This window comes from Dermacentor andersoni, chromosome 8 (genome assembly GCF_023375885.2).
Source record: "Dermacentor andersoni chromosome 8, qqDerAnde1_hic_scaffold, whole genome shotgun sequence".
In the NCBI taxonomy this organism is placed as follows: domain Eukaryota; kingdom Metazoa; phylum Arthropoda; class Arachnida; order Ixodida; family Ixodidae; genus Dermacentor; species Dermacentor andersoni.
Genome location: NC_092821.1, coordinates 59,004,364 through 59,026,451, shown reverse-complemented (window position 1 = coordinate 59,026,451; position 22,088 = coordinate 59,004,364). Strand labels below are relative to the sequence as shown.

Sequence of the window (22,088 nt, the reverse complement as noted above, 5' to 3'; positions counted from 1 at the left end):
TATTTATTCAATATTTCATGATACTGTCAGCCCGTGACGGGCTATTACAGGAGTAGATTTAACATACACAAACAGAGAAGTGCATTAGTGCGCTTGAACAATGCACTAAACAGAAGAAAAAGGAAAATGAAATAGCACTGCTGATATGAAACACATTAACAATATAATTACACAGCACATTTTGACTTATTATATCACAATATTAGCACAGAACACCAGGCTACATCAGGATAAATAAGGCAACGTATTGCTTCCAATAATGCATTAACTGATTTTATTTGAAGAATTGAATCAGGCAAGGAATTCCACTGCTGAATTGCCCTTGGAAAACTGTACCTGAAGCAGTCATGTGTCTGAAACTGTACCTGAAGCAGTGTACCTGTGTCTTGATTTGGAAGTACTTGTCGTATCCTATTTTCACATGGTTATGAATTACTAAGAACAGGAATTTAAGCCTTTCATACTCCGTACGTTTTTGCAGAGATGGGAGCTCTGTAAGTTTACATAATTCAGTTGGAGAGTGAAAACGGCGGTATTTAATAAATATAAACTTAGAAGTAAGGCGCTGAACCTTGTCTAGTTTAGTACAGCTACTTTGGGTGTAGGGATCCCATACTATTTTTGCGTACTCAATTATGGGTCTTAGCAAGGTTTTGTAAGCTAAAATTTTAATTTCAGGGGTTAATTTCAGGGGAGGCACAGTGCAGGTTACGTCTCAGCCCCCACAATACTTTATTAGCTTTTGCACAAAGTTCATTTGCATGAAGATTCCAACGCATGTCGGGTGTAAATATAAGACCTAGGTATCTATATTGTTTAACTCGAGCAAGTTCATGACCGTTAATACTTTATGAGAAATTTAAGATATTCTTTTTTAGAGGTGGTCATGAAAACCGATTTTGTTGGGTTAAGCTGCATAAAAGGAGAGCCAAACAGAGAGCAACACTTGCTAAGAAAAAGTAAGAATACAACAAAGAAACAAAGTCCAAGGAAACAAAGTTCAAAGGAAGCCAAAGCTCAGCTATGGAAAGTCCCAAAGTGTCTTAGCACTGGTAGAATGGCTTAAGTCGCACAACATGGACTACGCTCGTATTTCAGGTCATGAACGACTGCACTGTGGTAGCCAAATGCCATCTGGCACGACCTCATAGTCCAATTCGCCAATACGTCGGATGATCTTGTAAGGTCCGTAATAGCGTCGCAATAATTTCTCACTGACTCCTCGTCGGCGTATGGGGGCCAAACCTAAACACGGTCGCAGCGCAGGTACTCGACGTAGCATCGCCGGAGGTTGTAGTGTCGGCTGTCAGTAAGCTGCTGATTCTTCATCCGTAGGTGGGCGAGCTGTCCGGCTTCTTCGGCGCGCTGGAGATATGTGGCGATGTCAAGATTCTCTTAGTCGTTGACGTGCGGCAGCATGGTATTGAGAGTCGCCATCGGGTTCCTGCCGTAAACTATCTTGAACGGCGTGATCTGTGTTGTTTCTTGCACCGCCGTGTTCTAAGAGAAGGTTACGTACGTCAGGACGGCATCCCAGGTCTTGTGTTCAACGTGGACGTTTATTGCTACCATGTCGGTGAAGGACTCATTCAGGCGCTCTGTAAGACCATTCATCTTTGGGTGATAGGCAGTTGTTGTCCTCCTGTGGCTTGTCTGACAGTACTGTAGAATGGCTTGGGTTAGCTCCGCTGTAAAGGCCGTTCCTCTGTCGGTGACGAGAACTTCTGGGGCGCCACGTCGCAGCAGGATGTTCTCGACGAAGAATTTCGCCACTTCGGCTGCGCTATCTTTTGGCAGAGCTTTCGTTTCAGCGAATCCGGTGAAGTATTCCGTAGCCACGACGATCCACATATTTCCGGTTGTTGGCATCGGGAAGGGTCGCAACAAGATCAACCCGATCTGCAGAAATGGTCGGCAAGGAGGCTCGATTGGCTGTAGTAATCCCGCTGGCCTTGTCGGTGGTGTATTGCGTCGCTGACAGTCTCGGCATGTCTTGGCGTAACGGGCGACGTCGGTGGTCAGGCGCGGCCAGTAATACTTTTCCTGTATCCTCGATAGTGTCCGGGAGAATCCGAGGTATCCAGCGGTCGCATCGTCATGCAGGGCGTGCAGTACTTCTCGACGCAGCGCCGACGGAACAACAAGGAGATAGTTGGCGCGGATTGGTAGGAAGTTATGCTTTACGAGTAGGTTGTTTTCAAGAGAGAACGAAGACAATCCTCGCTTAAATGCCCTAGGGACAACGTCGGTGTGCCCTTCCAAATACTCGACGAGGTTTTTTAACTCCAGGTCTGCTCGCTGCTGTTCAACGAAGTCTTCCGCGCTTAATGTTCCAAGGAAGGCGTCGTCATCCTCGTCATCTTTCGGCGGCGAGTCAATGGGGGCGGGTGATAGGCAGCCGGCATCAGAGCGTTTCGTCCGGACTTGTAGATTGCAGTGATGTCATGTTCTTGCAGTCTGAGGCCCCACCGCTCTAGGTGTCCTGAAGGGTCCTTTAAATTCGCTAGCCAACACAATGCCGGTGGTCGCTGACGACTTTGAATGACCCGCCATATAGGTGATGGCGGAATTTTGTTGTAGCCCAAATGATGGCGAGGCATTCTTTCTCGGTTGTAGAAAAATTGCCTTCCGCTCTTGACAGCCATCACCCGTTCAAGTCCTTCTTTTCTCGGGACTAGGACGGCACCGAGGCCTAGGCTACTGTCGTCAGTATGGTTTTCTGTATCGGCTTTCTCGTCAGAGTGCGCAAGTACCGGTGACGACAGCCTGCGTCGTTTGAGTTCTTGAAATGAGTCGGCCTGCGGCGTTTGCCACTTGAAACTCGACACCAGATTTAGTTACATGCGTCAGCGGCTCAGCGATGCGTGAAAAATCCTTTACAAACACGTGCAGTAGGCACACATGCCAAGGAATCTACGCACTGCCTTGTTGTCGATGGGCTGCGGGAACTTTGCGAAGGCAGCTGTCTTCTGCTGGGCGGGGTGGACTCCAGTGGTGCTGATGACGTGGCCCAGGAATAGAAGCTCATCTTAAGTGAAGCGGCACTTTTCTAGCTTCAGAGTGAGTCCTGATGACTTGATGACCTCTAGTACTGTGGCAAGCGGCTTAAAGTGATCGTCAAAAATCCGGGCGAGCACGACGACATCCAAGTAGACAAGACAGTTCTGCCACTTGAACCCTGCTAACACCACGTCCCTCATGCGCTGGAACGTTGCGGGCGCCGAGCACAGAACAATGGCATAACCTTGAACTCGTAGAGGCCGTCTGGCATGATGGAGGGAGTTTTTTCTCTATCTCTTTCATCGACTTGTATTTGCTAGTAGCCAGTCTTAAGACCTATCCACGAGAAGTAGTTTGCGTTGCAAGGCCTATCCAGTGCGTCGTCTACCAGTGGGAGGGGGCCTAAGTCTTCCTTGGTGATCTCGTTGAGTCGACGATAATCAACGCGGAAACGTAAGGTTCCATCCTTTTCCTTCACCCAGACCACAGGAGATCCCCGTGGGCTTTTCGACAGCTGGATGATGTTGTCTTGCAGCATTTCGTCGACCTGCTGACTTATAGCTTCATGTTCTCATGTTGAAACTCCGTAAGGGCTCTGGTGGAGTGGTCGAGCGCACTCTTCAGTTATTAAGCGATGCTTTGCAATTGGTGTTGTCGAGTCTTCGATGACGTCGAATTACAGTCGTTGTATCGCGGCAGAAGAATTCTGAGCAGTGGCTGCTTACTCAGGTGAAGACTTGGATTTATGTCAAATGCTGGTTCGGAAACTATGGTCATCGGGGTAAATGCAGCAGAATCCGAGAGAGCAAACGCAGTGCTGCTTTCCTCAATTTCCTCGATGTATGCGATCGTAGTGCCCTTGTCGATGTGCTTGAACTGCTGGCTGAAGTTCGTCAACATCACTTTCGCTTTCCCTCTGTGCAGCCAAGCGATCCCACTTGCGACGCAAATTTCACGGTGGCGCAGTAGACTTTGGTCGCCTTCGATGACGCCTTTTACGTCTGCGGGTGTTTCGCTGCCGAAGATGACAATGCTGGTGCGAGGCTCGATGCTGACTTGGTCCTCAAGTACACGCAGGACACGGTGACTACGAGCGCTCTCCGGCGGTATCACTTGACCTTCGATAGCGTTATTGACTTTGACTTCTGGTCATTGTTGTGCCGTGTTGGTTCAGGAAGTCAATGCCGAAAATGGCGTCTCGTGAACACTGTTAAAGGATAACGAAGGTGGAAGGGTAGGTACGGTCATGAATGGTAATTCTTGCCATGCAGATTCCAGGTGGCGTAATGAGGTGTCCTCCAGCAGTCCAAATTTGAAGGCCTTCTCATGCAGTCTTAACTTTATGCAACTGGGTGGCGATGGGTCCACTCATGACGAAGTAGTCGTCTGCTGTGTGCACTAAGGCGGTGATTCAGTGGCCGTCGAGTAGCGCGTCGAATCTTGTGTTGCGGTTAGGTCTCGGCGTCGGTTCACGGCTGCGTCGTGTTGACGTGTGGCTGGAGCGTCGCGTCGTCAGGTCTTCTTTTGTCTGCGCATTCTTTGCTTCTAGGATTCGCCGAGATGGCGGCGTATCGTTGATATGTCTTTGTCGGCGGTGGAGGGTCTTCGTCAGTTCGACGAACAGCAACCACAGCTCCATCGGTTGCTACTTTTAGTATTCCGGATATGGGCTCGCAGATCGGCCCCTGGCTGGGCCAGCGTATGGTCGTCGTTGCGGCGACAGGTAGCGGCCTGGTGATGCCGAACGGGACGGTCGTCGAGAGGCATCTGAGTGGCGGCGAGGTCATCCGCGTTGTCACGAGGGTGCTCCCCAAGCTGTGGATGCGGCGCGTATGGGCATCGGCGGTACACGTGACTGGCTTCCCCGCATTGGTAGCAATGGTCGGGGGCGCGCCAAATGTCTGTCTTCCTCGAGGCGTTTCGCTCGTCGATAGGTGGGCGGGGTGGCGGCGGCGGCGGCGGCGTCTGGCGATGGAATCGTGGAGTCATGGGGCCCTGGCGCAGGCGCCGAGGGGGTATCTGGTGACGGGCGACGGCGGGGTATGTAATCGCTTCCGGCTGGGGCTGTGGCAATGGTGGTTGCACTTCAGTAACCCCAAGTGATCGCTGGACCTCTTCTTTGGCGATATCGGTGATTGAGGTCACTGGAGGCTGCGACCTTGATAAGGGCTTCTGCAGTTCTTTGCAAACAACCGCTCTGATTGTCTCTCGCACGTCGTCACTGCCGAGTGCTTGAACATCGGTATAGTTTCGGCGGTTATATTGCCTTGTCTTTATATCAATCATCTTCTCAATGGTGGTGGCTTCGGAAACAAATTCAGCAACAGCCCTGGGTGGGTTGTGTGTCAGCCCGGCGAAGGAGCTCCTGTTTTACCCTACGTATGAGGAACCGAATTTCTTCTCCTCAGGCATATCCTTGCCCACGACGGTAAAGGTCCGCAGGAAGCCGCCACGGAACAGGTTTCATGTTGTCAGCATTGACTCCTGGTTCGCAAACCATGTTCTGGCGGCGTCTTCTAAGGCGAAGTATACATAGAGCAGCTTGTCGTCGGAGTCCCAGGTATTGAAAGTCGCGACTAGTTTGTAGGTTTCCAACCAGGATTCTGGATCTTCAGTCCATGATCAATGGGAGGTTGGCGGGAACTGAGGTTGCTGCAGCAGAATGGGCGATGCTGGGGCAGCCATTGGGATTGTCTTGGACATGATCTTCTTGGTCGACTCAGGTAGAAGTCCGTGCTCCGCGGGCAGCTGCTGCAGTCGGCGGCTTGCTCGGTGATCCGGGTCGACGTTGGTTTTGTCTTTGCGGTATGGGCTTGGATCACGGCTTGTAGGGGGCGTCCGGTACATAAACGAACTAGCACCTCCACCAGATGTCACGTGGTAGGGACCGTGAAGAAAGTCGCAAAACTGTGAATGGCGAAACTAGTGTTTTATTTGACGAACCACTGCCCTCGTAAATAGGCTAAACTCAAAGCACAGCGATAGCGCCGAACACAGTCGGCAATCGTCGAAAATCTGCTCAACGGGTCAAGCGCATCAGCTTTTACACATAAGCCATCGAACGTTCTAGAGTAATCGCTGGTGCCCGCGTGTCTTCCAGAACGTTCTACACAACTCGCGTCGCGCATGCATGCAATCAGATTACACAAGGTTCGGTGACAACAGACTGGGGTAAAATCATCGATAACATTCCAGAAATTTCCGATCATGCAGGCACGTCCGGCGCTGAACGATAACATTTGCTAGACGATGAAACACGGTCATTCGGTAAACAAATACACGTGTTGATAACAGATATGGCGTTTTCGCGGTGTTTTTGCGATAGCAATTATATGGACACTACAAGCCCTGTCTGACGTCGGCGTTGCCGTCACCGTGGCGGTGAGGTTTCGTACAAAGACCAAGGACGATAACATCGTCGCAGCGCGCCGTATGCTGCACGTGCGAGTGAATGCATTCGAGGGTGTGCGGGCTAACGCATAGGGTGTGATTGCGAATAGGAAGCGGTACTATTTTCCTTACACCTTTAGGGAGCACGACTCAGCGCCGTGGGGAAGGGGAGGGGGACATAAAAAAGAAAGAAAAGACAGAACAGCGAGAAAAGGTATGGCGATAGCACAGCGTGGTACCGTGAGGTACCGCTGTCAGCGGTAAGCATGCCGTGCATTCACAATTTACACGACAACCCCGTAACCTCCAGGGACGTATGAAAGTGCCTGAAGACGCAGCCGTGATGCCTGTCGGAAAACAGTAGCTTGGATATCGAGACCGACGGTAGTCCAAGGCGTCGGAATGATACGTAAACAGAAGTCCTCTCTTTGGAGAAGGCGGGCCAGGAACAAAGTAAATGATAGATTATTTCATCCTCGCCGCATGCTGAGCAGGCCGCGGATGAATCCAGGGTTTCGGTGTACCTCCGGGATGCCGTCAAGGAGCAGCCGATTCGCAGGCGCAGCAAGAGAGACCGCTCCTGCCTTATGAGGCCGCGGTCAGGAAGTGGGAGGGGAGGGAGAGCGTTGGGCCCCGCTGCAATGTGTGCCTTGCATAGTCGAAGGCCGTTACAGTGGTACTGACTGGTACAGTGGCATGTTGTGCAGCCTTTGCCACGGCGTCAGCCTCATCGCTGCCCTGGATGCCTACGTGAGAGGGGGGGCCACTGTAGCGACAGCATCAAGCCACCCAATACAAGGGCGCGAAGCTTTTCCGCCAGCACGGCAACGCCAAGGCCAGTGGTCTCCAGTCCATGAAGAACAATAGCGATAGTAAATATGCGAACACTCCAGGCGCATTTCTGCCGTCGGCGTTGCTGTCGCCGTTGCCGTCGCCGTGAGGTAGATCAAGGGCAATAAAATTGTCGCTGCTCACCGTACTCTACTAATAACTCTCCCCTGCTATTCCTAGTGCCTATGCCATATTCCCCTACTGCCTTGTCTCCAGCCTGCTTCTTGCCTACCTTGGCATTGAAGTCGCCCTTCAGTATACTGTATTTTGTTTTGACTTTACCCAACGCCGATTCCACGTCTTCATAGAAGCTTTCGACTTCCTGGTCATCATGACTGGATGTAGGGGCGTAGACCTGTACAACCTTCATTTTGTACCTCTTATTAAGGTTCACAACAAGACCTGCCACTCTCTCGTTAATGCTATAGAATTCCTGTATGTTACCAGCTATGTTCTTGTTAATCAGGAATCCGACTCCTAGTTCTCGTCTCTCCGCTAAGCGCCGGTAGCACAGGACGTGCCCGCTTTTTAGCACTGTATATGCTTCTTTTGGCCTCCTAACTTCACTGAGCCCTGTTATATCCCATTTACTGCCCTCTAATTCCTCCAATAGCACTGCTAGACTCGCCTCACTAGATAACGTTCTAGCGTTAAACGTTGCCAGGTTCATATTCCAATGGCGGCCTCTCCTGAGCCAGAGATTCTTAGCACCCTCTGCAGCGCCGCCGTGGTCAGTTGCTTCGCAGCTGCTGGGGACTGAGGGCCGGGGTTTGATTGTTGTGTTCATATAGGAGGTTGTGGCCAAGTACTGCACCAGGGTGGCCAATCCTGCTCTGGTGAGGGAGTGCGTTACCGGTTCTGGTCACCGGGATCAGGCCACACTCCTGGCCTGTTTATGCAATTTTATCAACACGCGGATTTCTTTTAATCCGGTGGAAAATTGCGCGGCACCGGTTTTCAAACCACGGACCTCTTGCACGCGAGGCGGGTGTTCTACCTCTACGCTCTACGTAGTTGGAGAAGTATGGGAGAGGCCTTTGCCCTGCAATGGGCATAACCAGGCTGATGATGCTGATGATGATGCTCGCCGTACGTTGTACGTGCGAGTGAAAGCGTGGGAGGGTCAGCCGGCGAATTCGGCTCAATCTCGCGTGTTCCAGCGAGGAAGGCGGGCCTGAAACGCACCCTCTCCTGTCGCGCACGAGGCACGGGGGGGGGGGGGGAGATGACGGAGAGGTGGGGGGGGGGGCACTCCTCTACGGCTGCTGCTGTAGGGCGAGGCCGTGCTGGCGCCGTATCTTGAAAGCGATCTGCGACGTGACCAAAGTGCGCGCCCGCACGGGCGTCATCTTCAAAGCCCTCTGCGATGTTTGCTAAGTGGGCGTAGTGCCGGTAGCTTTATATGAGCTGTGTTCTGACGTTTCATTTGCGTTGAAGCAAGAGATGCACGAAGGTGAATTCGACCACTGCCGCCGCCCGATTCCTCACTCCAGCATTTTGAAAGCGGGTTTCCGCGCTCATCGAGCGAGATGTGTTCATGTTCACCTGTGCACCCGTGACACCGTGCTTGTTCATTTAGTTAAAACACGTTGACTTGCTAGTTCGTATGAATCCATGATATAGACACGCAGCGACAGCGCTGTCTCTGTGTGTCTTTTTCTTTATACGTCCTCGTTCAGTGGCACTTACACATTCTATATTTGTTAATTTAGTTAGTAAGCGAATGTCTACAAGTTTATACAGCTGATAAAACTGCTAGCCTTACTTCGTATAGGTATGTACTAATTTCCTATCGCAAGCAATGCTTCGCTTTTCGGGCGAAAGTGCGACTTTTTTTGACGTCGCAGGAATGACAGGCGCAGTGGGTGGTGGCTCTAAAAATTTTTCAGCAATCGCGGAGGGCTTATTGCAGAATTAAAACACAAATGTTTTGAATAGTTTTATCTTATTGCATCCAATGTCTACCTTGGCGTGCTACAACCGCTTTTCGGAATCACGTATGTTTGTTTCTAGCTTGTGCCCATTTCGTGGGCTGATCCCTACCGTAAGTGCAGTCTAAAAATGTGACCCAACTCATAATGATTGCTGCTGCTGATGACAAACCGTAACTCCCCAATGAAGATATTGTCTGCAAAATAAAGCAAAACTCAAGATAAGGATGAACCATACAATTTCTTATGAAAGTCGTGCCGATAGTGATTGTGGTGATAATGATGACTGGATAATGATGATCACGAATATGATGATGCTGATTATGGCAATGCTGCTGCTGCTGCTGCTGGAGTATAGTATGATGATGATAATTGTGAGGATGACGCTGGCGTTGATAAGCGATGACAAAAAGGTAGGAGGACTCTATTCATCAACTTCTATTTGACGCCGATCAGCCTTTGTCGCTACGGCCTGGTACTCACAATAAATTATATGGCTCATACACCCCATTCTCACCCCTAGCTTTGCCCACGAAGACACTCGCTTTTATCCACTTAAACTGAAGGTTAAATTGCCTTCCAACTTTTGTTTTGTTCAATAGCCTGTGGTCATGTAATTATGCTATAACGCCTCCATTTATCGAACGTACTTTGTATAATTCGAAAAGAGTCAAATAGAGGCCCCTTCTCGGTGTGGGGTTTGTTCGCAAAGGCCCTTCTAGATGTCATGAAAGCAAGGGTGTGGTGCTCTTGTGGTACAACTGATGCGCAGGTCGACTCAACGCACGAAACCCCATTCAAAGCTTTAGACGGCCGAATACTGTAAATGAGAGAATTTGAGAAAAAAGGTGCTGGCGCATTTTGAAAGAATCCAGTACAGAGGATCGAGTGTCGAATGAAAAATGTGGAAAGTAAAATATAGGGAAAAATGTCCTATGTGGCGTGCGAGCTGTTTTGGGCGGTACATTTATTGTGTCGTTTACAACCACTTCACCAGGCTTACTGGCGCATGCCCCAGAAGTTTCTCATACCATGTGACTACTACATGTGATTTTCTTGACGTGTAGAGGAGTCCTCGTGAACAAATTCAGTACCCTGAATCCGGGCTCCTTTTATCGTAAGTTTTCAACAGGTCACAATAAAAGAGGATTTAGTTAGGGATTTCTGGCACGATCGAATACATCAGACTTGATATTAAAGCTTCGGGGTCAGCATCTATCTATTAGAGCCACATAAGGAGGACGGAAAAAAATTTACGTCAGCATTCCGCCAAACGTTCCCGCGCTCCCGGTACATGTTGGCCCTTTAGAAAACGATATAATATGCCTTATGTTCTCGTTTTCTTGCAGAAGTGAAGTAAATCTCCAAGTTCTAAGTGAACGCGTAACATCATTTCGCGAAAGTGAGCAGTAAGGAACGCAACTTTACAAATACTTCCCGCATCACCTTGAGGAATACATGAATTTCTTGCTGCAGTATTTGGAGAGAACAAATAAACTTCGCCGTGAAACAACTCAACGCATACATAATTTACCTAAGGTGCGCAGCCATAGCCAAAGTTAGAAGAATAAGGAGTTCATTTGTGTTAAAATATTATAAAATGTCCTTAAGCCGTCTAAAAACAATTAGATAAGTATGTAGCGCGGACAGCGAGCAGAATATGGTAGACTTCCAGACATTTTTTTTACGGGATGACAGGACCTTGCGGGCTAATGCAACTTTTTGCCGCTCCATAACGATACATCTTCATCCACTCTTTTTGCGAAGCGTTGGCACAAATTAACTCACAAACTAAAAGTAATGTCATCTAAACGCTGCAGAGTGAGCCAACTGTAATATAAATCCGCGATGCCGCATAATAATTGGCGAGGAAATCAACGCCCGCTCTTTCTCTTTATCCATTGAGGCACCACCTCTGCGCTACGCCACGGGAAATTTCCGCGAATCTTCAGTCCTACCGCAGAAACACCACGGATGGCCGAAGTGCAAACAGCAACCCGTCTATCGGACAGCACAACCAGCAACCAGTGCGCTGTATACTGTGCCTAAACACAGCCCCTCCCCCTCCCAGATGTCCTGAGCACAACCAGCATTTTTCCCTACTATACATCAGCAATGCATGCCGATCACGCACAGAGATTAGTGAGCCGATGATATCGCTGTGGCAAGCCACTTGAGTGCTTCCGAGCAAACTTACTTCGCACAGCGCCGTCTATTCTCGGAAAACTTCACCAACGACCCCGTGCTCAGCCTGAACCAGTTCAGCTGAACCAGTTCGAAGCTGTTCTGCGAAAAAATCCCAGGTAGGGGTTGGTTCCAAGATGGACTAGAATATATTGGTGGTCACTGGTCGCGATTCGGCAGAACATAATGGTACAGCTCCAGTTCTCGGTTAAGTTCAGGTTAGGTTAGACACCATGCCCACTCGTGCGGCTCCTTAAACTTTTTGCAACTGTTCAGTGGCTATATCGTAATCGCAAACTGGTTCATTCCAGGCTACTGGTTCCAATCTGGAGTTCCCATCAGAAGAATCAAAGGTTGGGGCGGGCGATAGCCGGAACACTACCACAACTGGAGTAAGTATAACGCTGCTTATAAACAATTTGCACTACAATAAAATAGCCTACTGATCACAGGGTGTCACTAGTGCAGCAGACCCCGCGTTGTTTTCTTTATTAACGCTAGCTTCCTAGACCTCTTCAAAGTCCAAGGCGCGAATGCTGCGCAAAGTACCGAATTGCAGGAACATAGTTCTGTTAGCAGAAACCGACTAAACCACAACACCTAGCTTGCCCACTATGTGAACTACGCACCTGCTAGCATCTTCAAACCCACCGGACCTTCTTGAGCATGCTGGCTGGAGTTTTGTACCAAATGTAACAAAACACTCTCAAGAGATAAACTTAAGCAATACATGCGATATATGTTCTCCTATTACCTCATTCTTATTCCTGCTTCCCATTATGGCAAAACATAATTGAAGTTATCCTGGCCTCTTAAGCGTGCTGGCCTACATTTACTTGGGAGGCATAAAGGACCGTCGTTGGAAGTGGAAGAGTCGAAGCCTGTGACCACTTATTTGCAATCACTTCAAGAAACTTTCAGTTCCCCACTTTATGAGATTATAGTTCTTCAGTGCACTGGCCGAAGCCGTCACTAGGCTTCAGAGGAGACCCTCTAGTGTTTATTTACTAGAATGTCGCGGGGGGTATTTCCGCATGGCCTTGTGGGGTGTTTCGCTTCCGAGTTTCAGAGAAATCTCCCAAAGTGCGTTCATCGAGCAGGAAGCAAGAAAGGATATATACTATCATCTTAGCACTTGTATAATTTCCGCATAAATGGCTTGTGTTCGTGAATTTTCTTCACGTTCTCGCTATTTTGGTCTTACAATTTACATATGCGCTCTTTGTTGCTTACTACGTAGTGCCCAGAGCTCGCGATGTTATTGAGTGTCTGCCTGCAGAATATGAAATCTCCATGTGCGGTAGATAGAGATTTGTTGAAGAGTGGCACATACCCAGTGCATTCATGGCGCAGCTCGCTAAAGCGATGGCGTGAAAGTGTTCGTTGAAAACTGGAACATACCGAGTGCATTTGTGGCCCATTAGGCTAATGTGTCGGGTGGCTGTACTTGAGCAACTCTTCTGACGTTCCTTTGATTCCTCTCGGTATAGCACATATTTACGGGATCTTTTTTAGCAATTATATAACGGCACATTCCCAGTGACGTAACGCTAGACATTCAAGTGGGCCGAACCCAGCGCTCCAAGTCGGCGTCAAAGAGTTTCTTCAAACCTACGCAGTCCTGCATCTACGGTGACCGATGTCGGCATGAAAGAGGTTTGTTGAAGAGTGGCACGTATGTACACATTGCCAGGTACTCTGTGACTCAAGTTAATCCGATGGTTGGTTTTGAACGCTGTTCCCTCAGCACAGCAGCCCCATGCCCTACCCATCCGACCAAGCCACCCAGTAGCCCAGGAAAATGGAGAAAAGGTTAGCTAGAAAGATAGATACAAACAGAACCCCCGAGAAGTGCGCGAAGGACCCAAAGAATGTTAACGAATTCAAACGGCTGTGCACCATGCATTGGGTGCACTTCAACGAAACCCAGCTTGCCAAATTAATCCGGAGTCCCGCACTACGGCGTGCCTCATGGTCATATGGTGGTTTTGGCACGTAAAGCCACATATCTAATTTTTGATCTGCAAGCTCAAATGGCCCATTGAGCGAAAAAGCCGGCGTCTGTAGCAGCTACATGCACTTTAATTCCCATCGGCTGCGACGCCACCTCACGAGCGTTCCTCGACGGAGCAGAGAGAGGGCTGAACGGAACACCTGATGCATAATTAGAGAGCCCGGTGTTACGTAAGGGTACAGGGCATCGGTGCGACATCACGTCACCAGGGCACGAGGCCCCGGAGTGAGGCGGGTTCTCGCCGGCGATGCCGGTGCGAAGTCCGTGTCTCTCTTTCTCACCTCCTATTGGGCTTAGCTGGTGCGCGCGCCTGCCGTCGTTGCTGGCAGCTGGTGCTTCCTCGGTCTCTTGTCGCGCACGACATCAGCTGCATGCGGCATTGCCACCGCAGGCGGTTTCTGCTTACTGGCTTGGGCAGCACGTATAGCTACGGAAGCTGAAGCATCTACATCGTCGGCAGCCGCAACCTCGGCAGTAGCGATGCAGTTGATTTCTGAGCAGTATCGTCAAAATGATTCCGGTCTACAGCCAGCATGCTGACGCAGAAACTATGGAAAAAAAACAAACCGCACCAGTTTAATCGCAAAATTCGATAACATGCTCAGAAGCGAAACTCCAAAAATGTTACTCCCAGCGCGAAACTCGAAAAAGCGCCCAGCTGCGTTTAATTGGACTGAGTGCTTTCGCACTCACATCTCACGAGGGCTTGGATGTCCTGCGATTTTTCGGTACCTTATTTTATCGCATTTGGAAGGCTCGATCACGTCTTTAGGGCACTCCTTTTGCATCCTGGCACAGCAAACAATTTTCTACTCCTAATATTGCTAGCACCTACAATGACTTATGACCTTACGCTTAAAATTGCCAATTTTTTTTTTTTTACTTTGCCTGGCGGCGAGGTCACACGGATGATATTGCCTTGCTTAGTAACTCAGGCGACCAACTGCAATGCATGCTCACTGACCTCGAAAGGCAAAGCAGAAGGGTTGGTCGACAAATTAATCTGCAGAAAGCTAAATTAATGCTTAAGAGTCTCGGGGAGGGGGGGGGGGGGAGAGAACAGCAGTTTACGATAAGTAGCGAGGCCCTGGAAGTGGTAAGGGAATGCATCTACTTAGGGCAGGTAGTGACCGCGGATCTGATCATGAGACTGAAATAATCAGAAGAATAAGAATGGGCTGGGCTGCGTTTGGCAGGCATTCTCAGATCATGAACAGCAGGTTGCCATTATCCCTCAAGAAAGAAGTGTATAACCGCTGTGTCTTGCCAACACTAACGTACGGGGCACAAACCTGGAGGCTTATGAAAAGGGTTCTACTTAAATTGAGGACGACGCAACGAGCTATGGATAAAAATGATGGGTGTAAAGTTAAGAGATAAAAAAGAGCAGTTTGGGTGAGGGAACAAACGCGAGTTAATGGCATCTTAGTTGAAATTAAGAAAATGAAATGAGCACGGGCAGGACATGTCATGAGGAGGGAAGATAACCGATGGTCATTAGGTGTTACGGACTGGATTCCAAGGGAAGGGAAGCGTAGCAGTAGGCGGCAGAAAGTTAGTTGGCCGGATGAGATTAAGAAGTCTGCAGGGACAACATGGCCACAATTAGTACATGACTTGCGTAGTTGGAGAAGTATAAGAGAGGCCTTTGCCCTGCAGTGGGCGTAACCAGGCTGATGATGATGATATGATGATGATGATGATGAAGTCACATTACAACTGGGGCTAAAAAGCCCCACTTGAAAACTGAATTAATACGACCACTTGGTGCTCGCCGTAATATATAAGACGAGCGTTTGAATCCGACTGACAACCTGTTTTCGTGTAGATATTGACTAGACTTTCGGGGCTATCATCGCGTTTACTTGGCAAATCTATACCGGAAAAAAACATTATTTGTCCTAATCGATTATTCAATTTCACGGATTAATGGCGAGCTTCTTATATGGAAAAAAACAAAATTAGTAATAGTTCATACATTTTCTCAGTGATATCGCAACTAGGCAGAGTGGCACACTTCCTCGACAAGCTATTCATATCGGAGATTTGAAAGAGTTGACTTTTGGACTAGCTTGTGAAGTATATTTGACAACGGTGAAGCGCAATACGCGCCTCCAAAGGTTGAATAGATGGACGGGACAAGCGATACTTATAATTGTGAATCTTTATGCGAAGATTTAGCTACAGTATGACCACGCGTGCATGTGCTGTTGCGATACAGTTCTAGAGTTCGTGGTTAAAACTCGAGTGTCACTCAGAGGATCGCTTGCCTATGCCTTCAGGCCGCTTAAAATATGGTAGCTCTCCTGCGCTATACCGGAGTGTCGCCTTCGGCTGGCTAAGCGGGAACACACCGTTGTCGTATGTATCCCCGAGAGTTGCCTCTTGCTGAAGACACGAAGTCGGGAAGTGGAAGTAAATGAGAAATTGTATTATTTTACATATTTACCAACTGGTTCCAGATATAGGAGCACCATCCAGGTGTGGGCAATTTGGGTGTCTGAGCTCACTTCATGTCTGACCCCACACATCAGCACACACCTCAATGCACCAGATGTGTACACTTTTCAAGCAGTTATTTTCCCTAGTTCACTACACAGGGGAATCAGATGGCCTTATGCGTCCAATTAGAGGGGTCGTACTCTTCACAGAACTCCGCCCATGGTCATACCACCTTGTTCGACTTTGCCTCTGATGTTCAACCTTCGAAGCAAGGACGCGGCAATCTGGAAACTGGCACAGACGCTCCTTCCACGAAAGCCTTCGACACTGGTTCCTTGCTCTCGTGAGGGTCAACTTGTCAGGGTTATGGCACTAGACTTCGCGGATGTTACCAGTTCCAGAGAGGGCGGCGTTTCTCGTCATCTCGAAATGAGCTTCTTTTTTTACTCGTCACAGTCGGTAGTGGGCCTCGTCGCCGTCTAGGCGGCTGCTGTTGAAAGGGCTGCCTCGTGGGGAGTCCCAAGGAAGGCGCATTGCCGTTTTGGGATACAAGATACTGATACAAGATACTGAACCGATAAGTCATTTAGATGCCGTTACAACATACCAGTGGGTTAATTGTATCCCACATGATACTTGCCATTTCTATTGTAAGATACTTAATGCATTCGTTAGTTCCTCATTATACCTGCGCTGCAGCGGCCGCTGCAAACTTACAGGTGATTATTTGCAAATTTTTTTTATCTCCCGCCAGCAGACCTCTGTCCATTCAAGCTTGCTCTACACACTCGTACAATTGTTTTCGGTGTGCTAGCACAGTACACGGGGGGTGTTCTGTAAGAGTCCACCTAGTCGACTGTCCATTTCGGCCGCTGCTGATTGGCTAGGGCTACTCGTCTCCTCCTCGCTCGTACAGCTGCATACAATCAGCAACGGCCGAAATGGAGAGTCCACTAGGTGGACTCCCACAGAATACCCCCCGCCCCGTAACCCAACTCCGCCATATTATGTGGAGTCGGCCGGACGTGCAGCAGAAACCAAAGCAAATACGTTGCGCAGTCAGTAATTTTCTTTCATGCCACCTTTATCTTTAATACAACGCACTCAGTGTATTACGCTGGTAAGTGTTCGATTGTATAGTTTCGTAATTGTCCCACATTAGACTTCCGTGCCTAGTCTGCATATTGCGTATTGAACAGGTTGCACGTGACCTATGGACAAGAATATTTATAAACAAGACTTTGCGCCATATACTTTTTGCTCCCAGGCGTCGGTAAACGGCAGTAAATGTAGCTCAAGGCATAAATGTGCTAAAGACTTCAACATAACGGAAACATAAAAGAACCAGCTATGTGTCATAGGCTGCCACTGATTTTCGCAAGGGTTACTCCCATGACCAATTCATCATCATCCTGACAACGCCAGAGTCTGTTTATACAAGTGTTCATCATCATCATTATCATCATCATCAGCCTTGCTACGCCCACTGCAGGGCAAAGGCCTCTCCCTTACTTCTCCAACTAGCCCGGTCATGTACTAATTGTGGCCATGTTGTCCCTGCAAACTTTTTAATCTCATCCACCCAACTAACATTCTGCCAACCCCTGCTACGCTTCCCTTCTCTTGAAATCCAGTCCGTAACCCTTAATGAACATCGGTTATCTTCCCTCCTCATTACATGTCCTGCCCATGCCCATTTCTTTTTCTTGATTTCAACTAAGATGTCATTAGCTCGCGTTTGTTCCCTCACCCAATCTGCTCTTTTCTTATCCCTTAACGTTACACCCATCATTCTTCTTTCCATAGCTCGTTGCGTCGTCCTCAATTTAAGTAGAACACTTTTCGTAAGCCTCCAGGTTTCTGTCCCGTAGGTGATTACTGGTAAGACACAGCTGTTATACACTTTTCTCTTGAGGGATAATGGCAACCTGCTGTTCATGATCTGAGAATGCCTGCCAAACACACCCCAGCCCATTCTTATTCATCTGATTATTTCTGTCTCATGATCCGGATCGGCGGTCACCACCTGCTCTAAGTAGACGTCTATTGCCTTACCACTTCTAGTGCCTCGCTACCTATCGTAAACTGTTGTTCTCTTCCGAGACTGTTAAACATTACTTTGGTTTTCTGCAGAAGTGTTCAACCAGTTCTCAACGTGCGCCTAACTTTAAACGGACACTAACGAGAAACATTAATCAGTTCACTGATCAATTATTCTTTGGAACCTTCATGGTCTTCAATTTCGCAATAACAGGTTGATTATTCAAAGTGAAAATGAAGACCGACGTTTAATTTTTAATAATTTCCACAGAAAGTTATGCGCTTATACGTTATTCCGATGCTACGGGTGTCAAAGTATTTTTTTTTTCGCATTTGGAGTACGTTCACCTAGTAAACGGCCCCGAAACTTGCCATGTTCAATCTATGGCGCCTTTAGAACACAATATATTCCGATTTTATTGAACAACATAGGTCCTGCAGACGCCGTCAAAACCCATGACGTCACGGTGATCCCGTGCAGAAACTTGAAGGCGACGTTACGATTCGTTTTTCGCTTCTTTTTTCCTTTGCATTTTCTATCTTGCCAAGCCTCTTTTCAAGATAAAAGGAGCGTTTTTGGTAATGTAGACTGTTAATTTACTAGTAAATTGGAAATGATCCTTCTCTTTAGTGTCCCTTTAGGTGAAGGTTGAAATTCAACGTGGGACAGTACGTGGAACGTGCTGATAACGGTCTTGCAAAACGCGCGTCGTGATTTCACCTTGGGCCCGTCATACAAATAAAAGTTAGATGACGTAACCGCAGATAGAGCACCACATGAGATTACCTGCCGGCTATTATTAGCAGCGCTCAGCTCTTCAGTAAATGTTTCCAAAAAATTTGCTCACAAACGGGTCAGGAAGATTAATCGCTTAAATTTTACAGCATACTCGTCTTTCACATTCTCGTCAGAGGGCATTGGGAAAACACAAAAAAAAAAACGTTAGCCACTTTCGAAAAAGGTGGACTCACCGTGTAGAAAGCGTGGCACTGTCCAGTGAAACTAAAAACTAAATACTACGTTAATGAACGCGTCGAAAGCAAGAGAGGGACGGCTGTTAAGCACAAAACCTGGGATGGAGAAACTACATACTGAAGAGCGGCGATAGAGTGGAAGAAACATATGGAACGTTTACTTGGATGACGTCGTTGTATTCGCCAAAAATTTCGACGATCCCCTTAGGCGGCTTGCCACAGCACTAGAGGCCATCAAGTCATCAGGGCTCACTCTGAAACCAGAAAAGTGCCGCTTCGCTTACGATGAGCTTCTGTTCCAAGCCACGTCATCAGCAAGTCTGGAGTCCGCCCTGACCCGCAGAAGACAGCTGCCATCGCAAAGTTCCCGCAACCCACCGACAAGAAGGCAGTGCGTAGATTTCTTGGCATGTGTGCCTACTACAGGTGATTTGTCAAGGACTTTTCACGCATCGCTGAGCCGCTGACACAGCTAAGTAAATGTGACGTCGAGTTCAAATGGGAAACGCCGCAGGTCGACGCGTTTCAAGAACTAAAAAGACGCATGCAGTCGCCGCCCGTACTTGCGCACTTCGACGAGCACGCCGATACCGAAATCCGCACTGACGCCAGTAGCCTAGGCCTCGGTGCCGTCCTAGTCCAGAGAAAAGATGGTCATGAACACGTGATAGCTTACGCTAGCCGGTCGTTGTCAAAAGCGGAAGGCAATTATTCTACAACCGAAAAAGAATGCCTCGCCATCGTTTGGGCTACAGCTAAATTTCGCCCTTACCTATATGGCAGGCAATTCAAAGTGGTCAGCGACCATCACGCGTTGTGTTGGCTAGCTAACTTAAAGGACCCTTCAGGACGGCTGGCACGGTGGAGCCTCAGACTACGAGAATACGACATCACTGTAACATACAAGTCTGGACGTAAACACTCAGATGCTGATTGCCTATCATGCGCCCCCATTGACCCGCCGCCGCAAGATGACGAGGATGACGACTCCTTCCTTGGAATAATAAGCGCGGAAGACTTCGCCAAACAGCAACGAGGAGACCCGGAGCTAAAAGCCCTAGTCGAGTATTTGCAAGGCCACACCGACGTTGTCCCTAGGGCATTTAAGCGTGGATTGTCTTCGTTCACGCTACAAAACAACCTGCTCGTGAAGAAGAACTTCTCACCAGTCTGCGCCAGCTACCTTCTTGTTGTACCGTCAGCGCTGCGCCCAGAAATACTGCACGCCCTACACGACGATCACACCGCTGGGCACCTCGGATTCTCCCGGACGCTGTCGAGAATACAGGAAAGGTATTACTGGCCGCGTCTGACCGCCGATGTCGCCCATTACGTCAAGACATGCCGAGAGTGTCAGCGACGCAAGACACCACCGACAAGGCCAGCAGGATTACTACAGCCGATCGAACGTCCTCGCCGACCATTCCAGCAGATTGGGATGGATTTGTTGGGGCCGTTTCCGATGTCAACATCCGGGAATAAGTAGATCGTCGTGGCGACGGACTATCTCACCCGCTTTGCTGAAACTAAAGCTCTACCAAAAGGCAGCGCAGCCGAAGTGGCGAAATTCTGCTGCGACATGGTGCCCCAGAAGTCCTCATCACCGACAGAGGAACGGCTTTTACAGCAGAGCTCGTCCAAGCCATTCTGCAGTACAGCCAGACAAGCCACAGGAGGACAACTGCCTACCATCCGCAGACGAATGGTCTCACGGAACGCCTGAACAAGACCCTCGCCGACATGCTAGCAATGTACGTCGACGTCGAGCACAAGACGTGGGACGCGGTCCTGCCATATGTAACCTTCGCTTACAACACGGCGGTGCAAGAAACTACACAGATCATGCCGTTTAAGCTGGTTTACGGCAGGAACCCGACGACGACGCTTGACGCCATGCTGCCCCACGTCACTGACGAAGAGAATGTTGACGTCGCTAGCTATCTCCAGCGCGCCGAAGAAGCCCGACAGCTCGCCCGCCTACGGATCAAGAACCAACAGAGGACCGACAGCCGACACTACAACCTGCGACACCCGCCGTGGTTGCTCAGTGGCTATGGTGTTAGGCTGCTGAGCACGAGGTCGCGGGATCGAATCCCGGCCACGGCGGCCGCATTTCGATGGGGGCGAAATGCGAAAACACTCGTGTGCTTAGATTTAGGTGCACGTTAAAGAACCCCAGGTGGTCGAAATTTCCGGAGCCCTCCACTACGGCGTGCCTAATAATCAGAAAGTGGTTTTGGCACGTAAAACCCCATAATGTAATGAATGTATGTACAACCTGCGACGACACTTCGTCGAGTACCAGCCCGGCGACCGTGTTTGGGTTTGGACCCCGATACGCCGACGAGGACTGAGTGAGAAACTATTGCGCCGCTATTTCGGACCCTACAAGGTCATCCGACGTATTGGCGCACTGGACTATGATTGGCGAGGGCTACTCGTCTCCTCCTCGCTCGTACAGCTGCATACAATCAGCAACGGCCGAAATGGAGAGTCCAGACGGCATTTCGCATTCACAGCGGCGCCGCGCACGATCTGAAGTGGTCCACGTGGTGCGTCTTAAACCCTTTTACGAACGCTGACGAACTTCTTTTGTTGTTTTCGTTGCTACCAGTGCTTTTTCTTTATTACTTTCGTTTGTTTGCAGTATCGGGTCGATGCTTTTTAAGAGGGGGGTAAGGACGCGTGTACTTATCTTTATCAGGCGACCACGTTTCGCCGCCCAACGAATGTAATCGCAAAGCGCGGGACGCGCCTGCATGTATCTGAAGTTTCTGGAAAGTTATCGATGCTTCTACCCTGCTGTCTGCTGTTGCTGAACCTTGAGTTATCTCATTTCATCGCGTGACACGAATGGTGTAGAACTTTGTGGAAGGCACGGGGGTCCGAACGATTAGTCTGGAACATTCGACGACTGCTGTATAAAAGCCGACGCGCTTGACCCGCTGATCAGATTTTCGACGATCGCCGACTGTGTTCGCCGCTATCGTTATGCTATAAGTGTAGCCTGTTTTGTGCCAATAAAATTTAGTTTAGTCGTTCACAGTGTTCTACTGTGTTCTTCAACGTCCCCACCACGTGACAATATAGAACAGCACAGAATGAAACCAATATAGAGACGCTTTATGACGGTTCAGAGCACTGAAGACAATTGTTGGAACCCACATATGCAGTTACAAGATGCATACGCAAACAGTGTATTGAGAGGAAGCTTTAGCTCAGGCCCAATTCCAATTCCGCCAATTCAAATACACTTAAAACGCAGAAACTCTTTACTGAGA

At 48.9% G+C, this 22,088-nt stretch overlaps 1 long non-coding RNA gene across 1 annotated transcript in view; it reads left to right on the top strand.

Annotated features, from left to right (window-relative positions):
- Positions 1–22,088, top strand: part of LOC129386845 (uncharacterized) — a 49,648-nt gene that overhangs the window by 8,221 nt on the left and 19,339 nt on the right. Inside the window, exon 2 of the long non-coding RNA XR_011889843.1 lies at positions 11,648–11,728. This is a non-coding gene — a long non-coding RNA (uncharacterized lncRNA). The remainder of the gene's footprint in view (positions 1–11,647; positions 11,729–22,088) is intronic.